Genomic DNA, 13,623 nt, shown 5'->3' with positions numbered 1-13,623 from the left:
TTACTAAACTCTGTAGGAGTTTTGCCATTGAATTCAATGGGAAGAAAGTCAGACCTACAATATGTAGACGGTAGTTAATTTTACAGGCTTGATTTCCAAGTCCTGCTCTCCTTACGCAGGTAAAACACCCTTTGACTTTAATGGGAGTCTTACATGAGTAAGGAGGACAAGATGTGGCTTTCAGTAGTTTATTTAATCCTAATTGTGATCCACCCAAGGCGGTTTGACATTAGATTTGCATAGCAACAGGCTTGTGGCACTCGTTTCTCTGAAACACACAGCCTTACACGCTAGTTACACGTGGTGAAGTAGCACTGAGTTCTAGTTTATACAAAGAGCTTTATGAGGTCACAGCAGAATTCTACTGTCAGCCCTTTGGTAAAAGGCTGGAGGCAGGAACAGGCACCCAAACCATGGTCCCACCACCCCGTGCCACTGCCCCTAACCCTCAAGACCCCACCCTCACACCGCCCTTCCCCCCCAAGGCCACGCCCTCACACCACCCTGTAGATTGCCACGGACTCGCAGGGGCGAAAGAAAATGCAGGCCTGTTATTTACCAGGCTGCACGTGGCAACAGACTATATTGGTAAGGGATGCAAGGAGAGTGTGGGTCACGATGCAAACTGCAGACACACACACACACTAAACTTAATCAATTTAAAAGTTTTATTGGGGATAATTACAAGGGGTAAGGGAGCAGTGTATGATTAGCTAATAGAGTTAATGAAACTTAAAACACACAATGACTAAAATATCTACTAACAATATTTATAAACAAAGATGCAGCATTTAGTAATAACTGATACTTACAAATACAAACCAACGCATAACGACCGGCAAACGTAGAAGCTCTGTTTGAAACACGTGAGCTGAGAGAGAGGCTTCGAGGTGATCAGGCTCGGTTACGGGCATACACAGGATACACGGGTATACACAGGATTAGTTTTTCATTCTCCTCTCCCTGCCTGCACATGTCAGGCAGGCCATAAAGTACCCACAATGACATCATAGAAGTGTCATAGGGGACGGGGCCCAAAACCTGTTTGTGTTTGTTTCTGATTGGCACAAGCGAAGTTAACACCAAGTAGGGGAGCAGGTGCCTTAAAGTCTGGCTTCTCCCCCAAAAGGTGAGGAAATGCATATTGTCTTAGAATGTGTTTAACACTGAATGACAAACGAAGAGGCCAGGGCAATACTGGTATGGCAAGTTCTACAGGATGCAGACAGGAACTCATCTCAACACACCCCTTCCCGAGGCTCCACCCTCACACTGCCCCTTCCTCCCAAGACACGCCCTCACACCACCCCTTCCCAAGGCTCCGCCCTCACACTGCCCCTTCCCCCCAAGACATGCCCTCGCACCACCACTTCCCCCCAGCCTCACACCACATCTTCCCCTGCCCTCACACCACACCTTCCTCTAAGGCCCCGCCCTTGCATCACCCCTTCCCCACAAGGCTCTGTTCCTGTGCCACCTCTTCCTCGCCGAAGCCTTAGTCCTCTCCACCCCCCACCCCACTCTTACGATCAGTAAAAAGTCAGGGAGTCATAGCCCCCTGGTCCCCTCCCCTGGTTCCAGTGCCCATGGCTGGAGAGTGTTAGACAACAATGCAGTTAGCTCCTTCCCTTCCTGGACTAGGAACTAATTATTTGGTGCCAGTGGTTATGGCACATTTCAGTTCCAGAAATGGGATGCAGCTGGAAGATATATTTACTTGTGGAACAGAGGCTGGCAAGATCTTTCAATGCACAATGCTTTTCATCAAATGATAGCAAAAATAAGACCAAAAAAAAAGAAAATTTAAATTGGGGCAGCCTTAAATTAATAATAAATAAATTGGCATGATGCTCAGTAGCTTGTGTAAGCTTTTCCATTATCACATTGACATCGTAATACTATAATCCAACCACACAGTTCTCCACAAACAAGAATAGACTGACTTTAATGGCACAGACTGCATCATGGGTGGTGTGGAAGAAACCTTATGGTGGAGGCAGTACAGTGCTCCCAAGCTCCCAGAGAAGTGCAGGCACTGTACAATCTTTCATGTGCTCTCCTACCCCACCTCCCCTATGCAGGGTCCACTCTGCTGAGCCCCTGAGAGTACTACATTAACAGCCACGCTGAACTGTAGTAGTCCCTGTGCTCAGCAGGGTTCTGTGCTGAGGGCTATGACTGTGCCTGGCTCCTCCACAGGAACTCAGTGAAGAGAAGCTCCCTCCACCCACACATGATGGACAAGGTATGCTTGACTTCTACAGGAGATATAGGTGTGATTTCCAAAAGCACCCGGGATTGGCGTAGCTCCATCCCATTGAAGTCAATGGCAAAATTTACTGCCTTCAATAGGAGTAGACTTCAGTCAATGAGGTTGCAGGGTGGGTGTAAGCTGATGATGACTGTACATATGTACACATGTACCTTGAGAAATTACCAGCCCCTGTTACTGCCAAACTTCTTTTATCACTTTTTGCTTTTAATATGTTTGCACAGTCTATTTGGTTAGGAGTCAGCTTGTCATTATGAATGCAAGATGCCTGCACAACCAAGTTTATTTATATGGCTTGCTGGCTCTGTGAGGACCTTTGTAACCAAGGCCAAAGCTGCTGTGTTATCCTTTCACATCACACTCTGCAATATTTTCTGGACTGAAACCCCATTTGAAGACTTATCAGCTGGAACACAGGGTTTCCACCTCTGATAATACCACCAATAAAAGTGGAAGTGGTGTAATTCACTATAACCAAAGGAGGAGAGTGGTGTGAACAGTTCTTTCTTTGCTCTTGGGCCATATATAAGCTATTTTTCACCAGCATGGGTCAGTATTTTCTTAAAGCATGGTCCTACTCTATAAAGCTAGTATCATACGGTTCCATTTTTATTGTGCCAGTCAGTGATGCCATGTCAAGCTCAAAACAAACAGTTTACTATTAAAAAGTACTTTTCCTCCTGACATAGAGAGTCACAGGGTCTGGTCTATGCCCCCCCTGTAACCAATCTCCTGGGCAGGGCCAGCTCTAGGCACCAGCGCTCCAAGCATGTGCTTGGGGCGGCACCCCAGCCCTGAGCGGAGGTGAGCTGCGGCAGTGGGGGGCGCAGGGAGGGCCGCAGGAAGTAACCCTGGGGGGGCAGAGGAACTGCTCCCCCCCAGCTCACCTCTGCATCCTCCCCCGAGCACGATGCTGCTCCGCTTCTCCCTCCCAGGCTTGCCTGGGAGGGCGGGGAGGGGTAGGAGGGGAGATGCGGCGCACCCGGGGGAGGAGGCGGGGCAGGGGCAGAGTTGGGGCGGGGCTGGGGGGGCTTGGGAAATTTTTTTTGCTTGGGGCATCAAAAAACTTGGAGCCAGCCCTGCTCCTGGGAGTGACCCCTTCGGTGTACTGGGCACCCAGGACCCGTAGAGTTCTTCAGGGGCAGGCCCATGGCCTCCAGGACTCTGAGAACAGGCCTTTGGCACCAGCAAACCCCATGTCTCTCCATGGCTCCCTGCAGAAAAGCCAACCAAGACAGACTCCTGCAGGAGGCTTGTACTGTAGCCCTTCAGGGCTCAATGCTTTCAGTGAGTATTTGCAGTGACATAGGCAGCCTTTTCAAAACAAGGTAACCATTGATTGGTCACCTGGCACACAGAATCTGAAATCCTGAGGTTAGCAGAGAGAGGCATAAGTTAAACCATAGTCCATCCTGGCCAAGTCAGCACCATGATGTGCCAGCTAAGCTGTGATGGGCTCCATCTCTGGCCCTCTTCTCCTGTCCCCCTTTTGTCTCCCCAGGTCCAGACTCCTCTGCTCCTCGAAAAGGGCAACCCTTCCTCCAGTCATCTGACACATCGTTCTCCAGCTCAGTTCACAAGTCCCACCCACCAGGGTTTCCTGCTGTTAGGTGTTGATTGTTCAGTTGTTGAGGAATCCATTTGTCTTTCTGGACCCTCTTTTGATTTGGGTCAGTTTAAGCCAGTTCTTTAATGACTCCAGTCATTCCACCCACACAGCAAGGTGACATACATACACACCCTCTCTCTTTCAACGTTCCAGGAGCAGTGACAGTGTGAACCCTTTTGTACCCACTGGGTAGCAACATACAGATGGAAACTGAGGCATGCCTAGGATTCATACAAATATTACATAAAATTCCCAGTTCACCACACCTTCTGGTCTTCCAGTTCAACTGACTGAGTTTAGGTTCAGAGATTCAAAAGGGGCTCACTGACTCCTGTACATAACCCATGGGGATATTTCTCCTCTCACTTACACCAACACATATCAAGAATAATTCCATTATAGAATATTAGGGTTGGAAGAGATCTCAGGAGATCATCTAGTCCAATCTCCTGCTCAAAGCAGGACCAACACCAACTAAATCATCCCAGCCAGGGCTTTGTCAAGACGGGCCTTAAAAAACATTAAGGATGGAGATTCCACCACCTCCCTAGGTAACCCATTCCAGTGCTTCACCACCCTCTTAGTGAAATAGTGTTTCCTAATATCCAACCCAGACCTCCCCCACTTCAACTTGAGACCATTGCTCCCTGTTCTGTCATCTGCCACCACTGAGAACAACCTAGCTCCATCCTCTTTGGAACCCCCCTTCAGGTAGTTGAAGGCTGCTATCAAATCCCCCCTCACTCTTCTCTTCTGCAGACTAAATAACCCCAGTTCCCTCAGCCTCTCCTCATAAGTCATGTGCCCCAGCCCCCTAATCATTTTTATTGCCCTCCGCTGGACTGTCTCCAATTTGTTCACATCCCTTCTGTAGTGGGGGGACCAAAACTGGACACAATACTCCAGGTGTGGCCTCACCAGTGCCGAATAGAGGGGAATAATCACTTCCCTCAATCTGCTGACAATGCTCTTACTAATACAGCCCAATATGCCATTAGCCTTCTTGGCAACAAGGGCACACTGCTGACTCATATCCAGCTTCTCATCCACTGTAATCCCCAGGTCCATTTCTGCAGAACTGCTGCTTAGCCAGTCGGTCCCCAGCCTGTAGCGGTGCATGGGATTCTTCCTTCCTAAGTGCAGGACTCCACACTTGTCCTTGTTGAACCTCATCAGATTTCTTTTGGCCCAATCCTCCAATTTGTCTAGGTCACTCTGGACCCTATCCCTACCCTCCAGCATATCTACCTCTCCCCTCAGCTTAGTGTCATCTGCGAATTTGCTGAGGGTGCAATTCATCCCATCATCCAGATCATTAATAAAGATGTTGAACAAAACCGGCCCCAGGAAGCCATTGAAGCCAATAGCATTACACTGCTGTGAGAGTAGCACTGGTTACAGGAGAATCAAGCCTCATGATTTCAAGTTATGTCCTCCATGACACCTGTACAGTTCCATTGCGTGCATTGCGCAGATGTAATGGTAGTGGATTGGAACTTAATAAGCAATTATTGGGGTGATTTACAAGAAGGAATAGAATGCAGCTCACTGTCTCTTGTCTGCACTGGCTAAGTAAGAAAACAACAAAGACTTGGCACAAGAGTAGAAGGCTAGGACTCTGAATAGACATGGGAAGCAGATCTATGGAGTAAGAATAGGACATTTTAAAACAGTACTTCTGCAGACTTGTGCTACATTTAAATATACACTCAGCTTTGATAGCAATTCACCCTGTTCTAATATTCAGATGCTAAATAGCTGCAACAGTTTCATCTCCCCCTCCCCACACCCCTCATCCTGAAAATCTGATAGATACCAAGCTGTGTTATGTATGCTAACATGGGGGAGGGAGAGGGGGCAAGAGACCATTACCAGATACAAAATGGTTCTAGCAGAGATACGCACCAGCTATAGCCACCACTATTTATGTAAAAGATATTGCTGCCAAATGCTATTGATTATTATTCCTAATCTCAGTAATCTCTTCTAAATGGGTTTATTAAAGCGTCCTTAGAGTCATTGTGAGGTCTATCTATTCTAACAACCATTTTGCAATGATTGCTATTTAACTCACATCTGTTTCTAGGGTTTTTGTATGTTATTATAGATCTAGTAAAAGTATTTTAATTTTCTTTCCTTACAGTAAAGCTACAGGAAACCTGCTGGTGGAAACTATCTCCAGAACAAAACAAACATGGGTATAAAATCAGTAGAAACCCTGGCTTTATGTATCCTCATCTCTTTCCTCCTAACCCAGAAACTGAATTCCAAATAAATTTTCTCAGATACACTGACCTGTCTCCTTCTAAACATAGGCCACTTCTTATTATCAGAGCCCATGGAGAAAGTAGAGCTGGATCCTTCTCTTGGCTCTGCCCCGACTGCTCTGTGACTTTGAGCAAGTCGCTTAGTATCTTTCTGCATCTCAGTTTTCCCATTTGTAAAAATGTGAGGGAATGATGCTTTTGGAAAGTGCTTGGAAATCTTTGAATGGAAAAAACATTGTTTACGTGCTCAGTTTTATCATCTTAGTGCTTTTTCTTTCTTCCATCTATTAATTGTAATAAAATCCACAGATAATCCCAACAGAGATATTTGAATCAAAAGTTCATTTAGTACATCAATTAAACCTGGTGCTGGCTTCCTGCCATTTCAGTCTAGGTGATCTGATTAATAATCTACTGGTTACCAGAGGGAAATGGGAACATGGATTCTCTACTGACTTTGCTCCTGACTCACTGTTATGTTTCTGAAATATAAATAACAGCACTGAAGCATTTATATGAAGACAATGCATGTAAAATATTGCATGGATTTTGTAGATCTAAGATAAGGATATTTTGGTCAGTCAACTTTTGGGTACCTTTCAAATGGAACAAGTCAGTGGAAAAGAAAATTTTAAGCTCAGTCCTGCAAAATGCTAGGAGTTAAGTCTGGTTATGCAAGTCAATAGGGGTGGAGGTTGCTCAGCACCTCCCCGGATCAGGCCCTTCTTTTGAAAAGAAGGTCGTCTCACAAGAAAATAATTACCTCCTAAACAGAGATGAATGACTCCCTCTTGCCCCTCCCCAATATAGCAATATTAAGCAAGATAGCATTTCAACCATTAGACAGAAAGTACCTGAGGAGTAAGGGTTCCATAGACTTTATTCATTACTATTCTGACCCAGCAGGTTCTCATTAGCTGAATAAGTCAAACTTTTGGATACCTCTTCACAAGCTGTCCCTTAACTGTTACAGTCAAGACTATGAATAATGCTCTTATACAAAAGCATCCTTGCTCAGCAACAAACTTTCCTTACCTGGTCACAAGTAATTAAATAAATGAGATTTGGAAGGGGGGTTGGAAGTCTTCATACTAGGAAGCCAAATAGCAATGGCATGGTGGTAATTTAAAGCATCTGTTAACTGATACAGATAAATTCTCAATTAAAAACAAATCAGAACAAACCCTTTTTTACTTCAGTTTATAGATAAAGCTAACTTCTAAAACAATGTTCTTCTGATAGATTATTTCATGTGAAAGACCTGTGGCTAGAGAGAGGCATTGGTTAATTTGTCCAGCTGTCAGCTGGACAGTCGATTTGGGTTTAGAACTCTACAGCAGTTCTGAACATATGTCGCTTTTGTCTTAAACTACATTTCTAATACTAAAGCTTGGAAATCAGATTAAATTAATGCAAAGAGGAAATTTGGGGAACTAAATTGACTATGAATGTCTTTGACAGAAATCTCCAAATGCATGTATTGCCTTAACATCACCTATCTGTCTCTGGTGTTCTTGGAATCATTTGTTCTATATATTTGTGCCATTGCCTCATGCTGCTGACTTTAGGGTCACAAGTAATTAAATAAATGAGATTTGGAAGGGGGGTTGGAAGTCTTCATAATTCTCCTTTCATGAGCTGAATTACACTGTTAATCTGATTCCCAGCTAACATGCTAGCTAATGATACAGCTATACTTACAAAGATAAAACACAAAGGTTTGATACAAGAACAACCAAATCCCAAAACTTTCCTATTCCAAAAGAAGAAAAATAGGTCTGATTTGTTGTACAAATGTTAAAGCTTATCTTGAACATCCCCCAGCTTTGAGAAGTGGAGTCTGAATCCAAAGGTTACAGCTTTAATAATCTATTCAATATGATTCATCCTGTACTTCAACAACATTTCAGACAATCAAGAAATCTAATCATTAGTTCCTCAGATTCTCAGGCATTCCAGGTTCCTTTGCCAAAGAAACATCACAGCTAGCATAACTGTAAATTGAAAGAGCCATTCTATCCAAAGCCTTAATTCTTCCTCTTTCCCCTATCATTTGCCTTTGGGGCTGACAATTAGATTCCCCCAAAGTGAATTTTCTTTTTTAAAAGTTTCAACAAAATTTGAGTCATTTTTGAGTGAAAGAGTTCAAGCAGGAAAACAATATTCAAACCCCTTTACAAAAGGGTGAAGAGTTTATTGTACTCAGCCACTTCAAAGACTGGATTTTATATTTCAAATTAGTCATGAATTTAAGTAATCAACCACATACTTAAGAAACTAATGGATTTACTAAGTCAGTAATACCCAGAGTTCACATCCAGACCTTGCTTTCCCAAAGTTCAGGGCCATTCAGATACCAAGGTTTTAGTTTGGGTCTACCCCAAATAATGGGAAATAAAATTGTCAAGTGGCAGCACAGCCACTGCTAATCCCTAATGAGCAAAAGGAACAAAGTAGCATAAAACAGAGAAATGGTTCTAGCTGTAGAATTCTCATTCAACACCCCCTCTTACCCTGCACAGGAAATTTAGAGTCTCACATCCAAACAGGCCAACAAATATTTTTGGCAAGTTGCGGTAACCACACTACATGGCTTTGAAGTAGGCATTTTATGAAGTGGGAAAATGCTAGTAATGCTACACAAAGCTAAGAGGTTTGGGGGCATGGTTTGTTTGTTTACCTTTAATAGACGATATTCTGTGGCTCTTTTTATGGAGGTGTTGCCTGTGGTGTTTTAAAAAAATTAATTGCCCAGGGTTTTGCATAGCACTCTGAAGAGCTCTGTTTATGTGGTGTTTTACAGAGAAGTTGTATTAGTCTGGTTTTAATTTGGCTTTTTTATTGGTCCTTCCGTAACTGGTTTCACAGTCGGGCCTTTGTTGCCCTTGTAACCATGAGGCAAAAGGCCTGTTTCTAAATATAACAGTTCAGCAGTGCTGGTGATAAGATAAGAGTCAATGACGCATAGCTGGAAAGTCATTCATTCAGGAGTCTCTCTCCCAGGACCACCCGCGATGAGAGCCACCATAGTTTCAAAGCTTTTCTTGCTTTACTCTGCCTGAGCCCTGTGCGCCATATATCAAAAGTCAGCATGAGGGGAGAGGCTCTTCTCTGAAGAATTTAAGGATTGCATCTTAAAATGAATACAGCGTGGGTCAGCATTGACTCTAGTCACCCAAACCCATTGTACCCTGCAGCCTCATGGCCTCTCAATGGCAGCAGGGTTTAATGAGTATCATTTTCACAATCTTGTGGCTGGTCTAAGGGCCCCTGCTTCAGGGTTCACAGGTTACCCAATATGACATCAGACCAGCCCTAGCAAGGAGCAGGAGGCTGTGTCAGAAAATACAGAGACTTTTTCACTTCCAACAAAAGCAACTCAATGGCTAAGAGCTCCATGTTTTAGTGTATACCAGCTCACCCACCCTAGCTTACTCAGATTTTTTGCCAAGTCTTCAATAGGTCCCATACAATTATCACAACTAACTTGCTACTAACAGATTTAGCAAAGGTGAAAGCATTGTGAAATATTTCCAGTTTTCCATGCAAAGATTTCACTACATTTCTAATACTTCTAAATGAATAATTGGCTCTGGCTATGTACAATACTGCCAACAGCATTGGTAGATCACTTCTTATTCTATTGCCAATTATAAAGACAGACATTAAGGCACTGAGGAAACTACTGTTCCTAGAGAAGTTGACACAATAATGTCACGTAGCTATTTAATGTGACAATGCAGAGTGGGTTTACTGCTGGTGGACCTGTTCACATCGCAGTCCTTAAGTGTTATGATAAGATATTGTTAGGGTGGACATTAGCTACAAAGTGGTTACTACAACTGGACTCTTTTCCCCCTCCCCCCAAGGGTTGAACTACTTATATGTTTAAAATGGTCAAAACACATGCTTCTTTCTGCCCAAGGAACAGGAGTAGAAAAGCTGTATGTCAGATGGCTTTTTTATTGCATACTATCTTGTTTTGTGCATATTTATTTGGCAAAAATTAGCAGACAGCAATATCCATCTGCCCGTTAGCCCTTTTACAAGAATTAAGAAGCAGGATGATCCAGTGGTAAGGACACTGGCCAAGGACTTCAGAAACTTGGGTTCAATTTCCTATTTCCTGTGTGAACATAAGAATGGCCATACTGGCCAGCTAGCCAGTATCGTGTCTTCCGACAGTGGCCAATGCCAGGTGCCCCAGAGGCAGTACTGGATTTACCATGGCGCCAGGCCCATGGTCGAAAGGGGCCCCGTCCTGTTCTCCTCTGCCCCCTGCTCTTGCCTATGGGGTCAGAGGCTTGATGCTGCCGGCTGCTGGGGCTCCCTGGCAGGCTCTGCACCGGCCCTGGATACTGTGTCAGCTGATCCCCATAGTCTCCAACTTACCTGGGCAGTACAGCAGACATGGCCCTGCCCACTAGCTCCTCTCCACTCTCTAGCCCACCCACCACTTGCCTCCCCCTTAAGGCTTAGCCCTCTTACTTTTAAAAATGATTGCTTGCCCCTCTCCCCCCGTCAGGCTTTTCTGGCAGCCCTGTTGCCAGGTATCCAGTTTTAGACTGGAAACTCCAGTAGAAAACAGGACCTGAGTGTCCGGTTAGCAGTGCTGACTGGAAACTAAATGTCTGGTTATTGAAGTAACCACATTAGCCTCCACTCCTCCCACTCCCAACACCCACCCCAGAGGGCTGGAAGAGAACCTGTCCTGCTGCTGCGGGAGGAGGGGCAGCTCAGTGCAGAGAGACACAAAGAGAATGGGCTAGAACCAGGTAGGTACCCGCTCTATGTGGGCAGGGGCACGGGGGATCCTGTTTGCCCCCTTCCCCAGCCCTGCTGCACTTGCAGTTTACCCCTGACCCCTCCCTTGCTCCAGAGACCAACCCTAGCTCCTGCCTCACTGTGCTTTTACCCCCGGCCCCTTTTACAATCATTCCCCAGGGGGGCCCACAAATATGTTTGGTGCCGGGCCCACAAAAAGTTAATCCGGCTCTGCCCAGAGGGAACAGGTAATCAGCAAGTGATCCATCCCCTGTCGCCCATTCCCAGGTTCTGACAAACAGAGGCTAGGGGACACCATCCCTGCCCATCCTGGCTAACAGCCATTGATGGACCTATCCTCCGTGAATTTATCTAGTTCTTTTTTGAACCCTGTTATAGTCTTGGACTTCACAACGTCCTCTGGTAAAGAGTTCCACAGGTTGACTGTGTGATCTTAAGCAAGGCACTTGGGCTTTCTGTGTCTCAGTTTCCCATCTGTAAAAGGGAGATAATACTTCCCTATCCTACAAGGGTGTTATGAAGATAAATACATATAAGGATTGTGAGGTGCTCTGATACTACAGTGATGGATGTGAGCAGGAGAGAGAGTTACAGATTAATGTGAATCAGGATTTTGTTCTTTATAAATATGAGAGAAAACCCCCCAAAAGTTTCCATGTTTGCCTACAGTCTCTGCTTCCCGCTTTCCCCATGTGCACCATTTAAAGTCCTGATTCCACGCCCTTTATTCATGTTGAGTAGCACTTATTCATACAGGTATAGGGCCAGACTGTGGCCCACCCCGTACACCTATGCATGGTAGGCTGAGGATGTAAAGCCCTTTCTCCCCTGTACTGATGATGACTCTGACTATGGATAACTCCACAGGAGGGAGAGCAGCCTCCACACAACCACAGCTTACTTCCCCTGTGCACGTGGGTGGGAATGGGGAGGAAAGAGGCACACGCTGGCCTGGGCAGCTGTCACAATCTGTTTCCCAGGCTGCTCCTCAGCATGAGCAACACATTGGCCCTTGCTTTGGGCTTGTGGCAAAGCCCCAAATGAGTCCATCAGCAGCACTCAAAATAAGGTTATAGAATCAGGTCCTGGAATGTACCCCTCTCAAGCTCCAAAGGTGAGATGCCCCATGTGCCAAAGACCCCAAATGAACACACACAAATAATCATGCAGAAAAATTACAGTGATTTGGGATTCATTCTTTTAGTGTGAATAACTATCACCTCAGCTTCATTATTATTTCTGTTGCAATAGCATTGCAAGGCCCAACTAAGAAAGGAGCCCCTACTGTGCTAGGGTCTGTACACACACATAGTGACAGAGTCCCTGCCTCAAAAAATTTAGGTGATTTTTTATTTCTGAGGTAAATGTTCATGACATCTGTGTGCAATGCTGGAAACTTTGGGACTAAACCAAGCAGCAGGCCTGAAAATAGGCCATCCTTAGTAGTAGTAGAATTACTTCAGGATGCACAGCCTAGTGTAGGCTTTAAATATATGTACACCTGAATGAACAAAATGTGTTATGGTGACAATCAGGAATTAATTTTTACTCTTATTTAAATGCTCTCACTAAGTCAATTATAAACCAAGGAGGTTGCCTAAAGGCCAAAACAGTAATGCAGCTCACTGGGGCTCTGCAACATTCTGCCTTAATCTGTAACACAATTTGTGAAGATATTTGGTCAGTTCTGCTCTTTGGAGAGAACGGTCCTTATTGAGGAAATAGTCATAATTTTCTTATTATGGCCACAATTTTGAAATGGTCTTTTTAAAATAGTTGTATTGATAACAAATGGAAGTTGCTGGTTTTGAACTGAAAATACCAATAGCTGCTAAAGATCAACAGCATTGTCATGCTAACCAAAATCTCTATGCAGTAGGGATTACATTCTAGACAGACCATCACTCTGGAATATGTCTATAAGAAGCACATGTTGAGAACTGTTTGCATTATGGTTTTGTTTTTAGGCTGTGCAGTGCCATACACTGTTATAATCTGGCCAGTATTCACCCCAATGGTAACTGCATTTGAGTTTTGTATTCCTTCTTGCTACTGAGCCAGATGTTGCTGCCAACCTGCCACATTTACATGGCCCATACTACAGGAATCAGGAGAAATTACAGATATATCACTCAAGGGACTCCATGTCCAGCTGTTTCATGGAGTACTGCATTGTTTGCAGACCTGTGGTGTGAGAGGTTTAGTGGTGGTGCGAGCTGGGGGCAGGGGCGGCTCTAGACATTTCGCCGCCCCAAGCAGGGCGGCATGCCGTGGGAGGCACTCTGCCGGTTTCCGGTCCCGTGGCTCCGGTGGACCTCCCGCAGGCGTACCTGCGGAGGGTCCGCTGGTCCCGCGGCTCCACCGAAGCCGCGTGGGACCAGCGAACCCTCTGCAGGCACGCCTGCAGGAGGTCCACCGGAGCCGCCTACCGCCTTCCCGGCGACCGGCAGAGCGCCCCCAACGGCATGCCGCCCCAAGCACAGGCTTGGCGTGCTGGGGTCTGGAGCCGCCCCTGGCTGGGGGTGAGGCATCAATGCAGCCACTGGCTCTACAAACCAATGCTTAATTTGTGCCAGGGTTTTCCAGGGCTGAGCCCCGGGCACCTTTAGGCTTGGCAGTTCATAGCCCCGGCACCTCTGAGCTTGCTGCATCAGTTATGAATGTAAAAAAAAAATTGCTTGAGCCCTGGC

At 45.4% G+C, this 13,623-nt stretch overlaps 1 long non-coding RNA gene across 1 annotated transcript; it reads left to right on the top strand.

The window, feature by feature from the left end:
- The first annotated feature begins 1,075 nt into the window (after positions 1–1,075).
- Positions 1,076–6,140, top strand: LOC120407597. Its single transcript, XR_005600129.1, has 3 exons — positions 1,076–1,129; positions 3,774–3,942; positions 6,025–6,140. It is a non-coding gene; the product is annotated as an uncharacterized LOC120407597 (long non-coding RNA).
- The last annotated feature ends 7,483 nt before the right edge of the window (positions 6,141–13,623 follow it).

The sequence above is a fragment of the Mauremys reevesii genome, linkage group 6 (assembly GCF_016161935.1).
Source record: "Mauremys reevesii isolate NIE-2019 linkage group 6, ASM1616193v1, whole genome shotgun sequence".
NCBI lineage: Eukaryota > Metazoa > Chordata > Testudines > Geoemydidae > Mauremys > Mauremys reevesii.
The sequence above is the reverse complement of the archived record's forward strand: the minus strand, read 5'-3'. Positions and strand labels throughout refer to the sequence as shown.